Raw genomic sequence first — 5,204 nt, 5'->3', positions numbered from 1 at the left:
TCCCTAATAATCCTACGCCGCCTAAACCTTTTCCCAACCAAAATACCACCTGTAATTATGCGGCCTTAATGACGCCCCGCATAAACCTGCACCGCCTAAACCTTTCCCCAACCAAAGTACCACCTGTTATAATGCGGCCTTAATGACGCCCCTAATAAACCTGCACCGTCTTTACATTTTCCAAACCAAAGTACCAACTGTAACTATGCGGCCTTAATGACATCTAATAAACCTGCACCGCCTAAACCTTTCCCCAGGCCAAAGTACCTCCTGTAATTATGCGGCCTCAATGAGGCCCCTCATAAACCTGCCCCGCCTAAACCTTTCCCAAACTAAAGTACCGCCTGTAGTTATGCAGCCTTAATGACGCCCCTAATATCAACTGCCCCGCCTAAACCTTTGACAAACCAAAGTACGACTTGTAATTATGCGGCCTTAATGACGCCCCTCATTAATTTCCCCCGCCTAAACCTTTCCGAAAACAAAGTACCACCTGTAATTATGCGACCTTAATGACGCCCTCATAAACCTGCACCGCCTAAACCTTTCCCCAAATAAGGTACCACCTGTAATTATGCGGCCTTAACGACGTCCCTAATAAACCTGCACCGCCTTTACATTTCCCAAATCAAAGAACCGCCTGTAATTATGCGGGCTTAATGACGCATATCATAAACCTGCCCCGCGTAAACCTTTGCCCAACGTAAGTACCACCTGTTATATTGCGGCCTTAATGACGTCCCTACTAAACCTGCAACGCCTTTACATTTCACAAAGCAAAGTACCACCTGTAATTATGCGGTCTAAATGACGCCCCTAATAAACCTGCACCGACTTTACATTTCTCAAAACAAAGTACCACCTGTAATTATGCGGCCTTAATGACGTCCGTAATAAACCTGCCCCGCCTAAACCTTTCCCCAACCAAAGTACCACCTGTAATTATGCGGCCTTAATGACGTCCGTAATAAAATTGCACCGCCTAAACCTTTCCCAACCAAAGTACCACCTGTAATTATGCGGCCTTAATGACGGCCCTAATAAACCTGCACCGCCTAAACCTTTCCCCAACCAAAGTACCACCTGTAATTATGCGGCCTCAATGTCGCCCCTAATAAACCTGCCCAGCCTAAACCTTTCCCCAACCAAAGTACCACCTGTAATTATGCGGCCTCAATGTCGCCCCTAATAAACCTGCACCGCCTAAACCTTTCCCCAACCAAAGTACCACCTGTAATTATGCGGCCTCAATGTCGCCCCTAATAAACCTGCACCGCCTAAACCTTTCCCCAACCAAAGTACCACCTGTAATTATGCGGCCTCAATGTCGCCCCTAATAAACCTGCCCAGCCTAAACCTTTCCCCAACCAAAGTACCACCTGTAATTATGCGGCCTCAATGATGCCCCTAATAAACATGCACCGCCTTAACCTTTCCCCAACCAAAGTATCACCTGTAATTATGGGGCCTCAATGACGCCCCTAATAAACCTGCCCAGCCTAAACCTTTCCCCAACCAAAGTACCACCTGTAATTATGCGGCCTTAATGATGCCCCTAATAAACCTGCCCAGCCTAAACCTTTCCCCAACCAAAGTACCACCTGTTATTATGGGGCCTCAATGACGCCCCTAATAAACCTGCACCGCCTAAACCTTTCCCCAACCAAAGTACCACCTGTTATTATGGGGCCTCAATGACGCCCCTAATAAACCTGCCCAGCCTAAACCTTTCCCCAACCAAAGTATCACCTGTAATTATGGGGCCTCAATGACGCCCCTAATAAACCTGCACCGCCTAAACCTTTCCCCAACCAAAGTACCACCTGTAATTATGGGGCCTCAATGTCGCCCCTAATAAACCTGCCCAGCCTAAACCTTTCCCCAACCAAAGTACCACCTGTTATTATGGGGCCTCAATGACGCCCCTAATAAACCTGCCCAGCCTAAACCTTTCCCCAACCAAAGTATCACCTGTAATTATGGGGCCTCAATGACGCCCCTAATAAACCTGCACCGCCTAAACCTTTCCCCAACCAAAGTACCACATGTAATTATGCGGCCTTAATGACGCTCCTTATAAACCGGCATCGCCTTTACATTTCCCAAATCAACGTACCACCTGTAATTATGCGGCCTTATTCACGCCCCTCATCAACCTGCACCGCCTAAACCTCTCCCCAATCAAAGTACCACCTGTTATTATATGACCTTAATGACGTCCCTCATAAACCTGCACCGCCTAAACCTTCCTCAAACCAAAGTACCACCTGTGATTATGCGGCCTCAATGACGCCCCTAATAAATTTGCACCGCCTAAACCTTCCTCAAACCAAAGTACCACCTGTGATTATGCGGCCTTAATGAGGCCACAAACTATAACTACTACGCCCTAACCTTCCTTCCCAACTTACACATGAGGCAATTCATTTTAAAATCTCTCCGTGCCTGAAGTTACAGCCCGGACACAACCATCTTTATCTGTGTTCATATATGCATAATTCTAAAATTATATGACTCTTAGTTTGACCTTTAAGGTAGTGTTGGGGCATTGCACCCAATACGTCGCCTTTGTGTACCAAACACATTTGTCAATTTGTTAAATGCCTTGCAGGTCGAAATTACAGCCCGGACACGACCAACTATACTGTACAAACATATTACAACATTGCATTTTAATAAGCCGCTAAGTGTGAGATCGGGACGGGGATCTTGCATGCTACACACTGTCTTTACACATATGTCAAGTAATTTTAATCCCTTCCTGCATGACAAAGACATGCATGCATGCATTTTTACAGTCTGGAGACGGAAAACATTCCGTTATGATAAACCTATGTGTGGCCGTGTCTTTTGATGAAGGGATGTGGGTTTTGCACGCAACATGTCATCTGTATGTACCCAACACATATGCCAAGTAATTTTTTTAAATCACGTCCTATATAACAAAGTTACAGCCCGGAAACGGAAAATCAGAGGTGCGTTTTTTTATATTTTTGACAGAATCAAAATCATCTTCGCGCTTAACAATCCAAATTTTAATATTGATCAAAACATTTTTTACAATATCAGATGCGAGATACATACTGTACACACAATACATAATTTGTGTACTCCGAATCCCGTTGAGAAATATTGAATAAAAATCTATTTTTGTGGAACTTAAATTAAATGTACTACCCAACTGTCCTTCTTCCCATCATACCCAATACATATACACGTTCCCATTATTAACTTTAAAACAACAGTGGTAGCAGTTGGGAGTATGATGTTTATCATTGGCCCAATTGTGTACATGTAATACAGCATATTTGTTCTGTCAGTGTCTGGTAGCAAAAGGTTGTTGATGCAAGAACCGAGGTGGGTACACTATCGAAGTCCTATTAAAATGCTCTTCGTACCGAGCACACGAAGTTCGTATAAGTCTGTAACAAATATAATTTTTATTTATATTTATTTTTTGAATGAGTTTAGGTTGCTTAACTTCTCAAAGTAATAGGGGTGGTGCTAAAGCCGGTATCCGGTATCGCCATGCACCCGGTACCACTTGTCGATACCGGATTAAGTGCTACCGGAATGTTATCAGATGACTAATTTCAATATGACATGACCGGCTTTTTATTGCCTTTTGACGGTATCATTATCGAATAAAGATCTTTGATGTTGGCGATATGCTTTTTTGTTCTATTTTACCTGGTTTGTAAAATTGTTTGCGGTATAAAGCAATAACTGTACCAAAACACAATTAAGGCATAGGTAATTGCACAGAAAAGATGTGCATTACGCATGTTTAATTATTGTTATAATTGCATGATTCATATAAGTTCGTAAGCATGTAACGAAAATATTACCTCACACAAAAAGCATAGGTAATTGCACAAGCCATGATGTGCAATACGCATTTTCAATCAATGTTATAATTTAAACATGCATCCCGTGACCATCGGTGGACATTTGTGGACATTGGATACCGGGCCTATCGATACCGGGATTTCTGAAGAGAGTATTACATGTATATAACCCGGTACCGACTGTGACGTAAAACCCGGTATCAACATAATCCGGTACCATAAACTATGATACTGGCTCTTCCCAATGTCGATACCGGGTAACATAAAGAATCTATTTTGGCATACATTTACTATACTAATAGTTATTGAGCCAAGTATGGAAATCATCCTGATCTATTCTCCTGATCCATGGTAAGCTGACGAAGATAATAATTTACTTTGTTTTGATTTTTCGTTTCTCAATGTGTGTAATAATGTCTGACGTGTGTGCAGTAAACTCGACTGCAATATCAGAAATACCTAAATTAAAGGTGTTATGAAGCCCCTTTATGACACGTGTCGCACGTGTTGCCAATTAAATGATGTGCAAGTGTCAGTGTCGGAATGTTCCCTTCATTCAATTCTTTAATTGCATAAAACAGTACAATGTTTATAGAAACATTTATTTTACATATTAACAACTTTATAATAGAATGTTCTGATCTGAAGAAAACATGTTAATAAAATATTATGCTACACCAAGTCGTGTTTAACAATATAGCAGTTAGCGCTAAGCTATTATTATGAAGAATTTTATATGATTAAAGTGTCTTTTTTATTAATGGCAAAATATGTTGTGTTTTTCTTACTTCTATGTTTTTTGAACATACTTAAAGAGAAAGATGTTCTGTTACAAATATAATTATATATAATATTACATGTTTTACACAATATTTCATTTCTTGATGTATTTGTATATATTCCTGCTAAGGACTCACTATTCTGTTGTTAATTGTGTAACATAGTCAAAGATTCAAGATTCAAGAATCAATCATGTTTATTAGGTACCATAAACATAATGTTTCTTGTTACATGATAAGTTTAATTTAGATTATATATCATGTGACATAGTTATTTCTTATCAATTTATTGCATGTTAAGCATATAAGTGAACGAGAAAATTAATAAACATATGCATGCATAAACAACAATAGCAAAAGCCATGGTTGATTGTTGGGGACATTGATGCCGGGCCTATCGAAACCGGGATTTCTTAAGAGAATATTATATAACCTGGTGCCGTCTGTGACGAAAAACCGGTATCAACATAATCTGGTATCATAAACAGTGATACCGGCTTTTCCCAATATCGATACCGGGTACCGGCTTTTAGCACCACCCAGGTAATAGTGTTTTATAACCTCACTGTAAGCAATT

Source organism: Mya arenaria, chromosome 9 (assembly GCF_026914265.1).
Source record: "Mya arenaria isolate MELC-2E11 chromosome 9, ASM2691426v1".
In the NCBI taxonomy this organism is placed as follows: domain Eukaryota; kingdom Metazoa; phylum Mollusca; class Bivalvia; order Myida; family Myidae; genus Mya; species Mya arenaria.
This window is presented reverse-complemented; position numbering follows the sequence as displayed.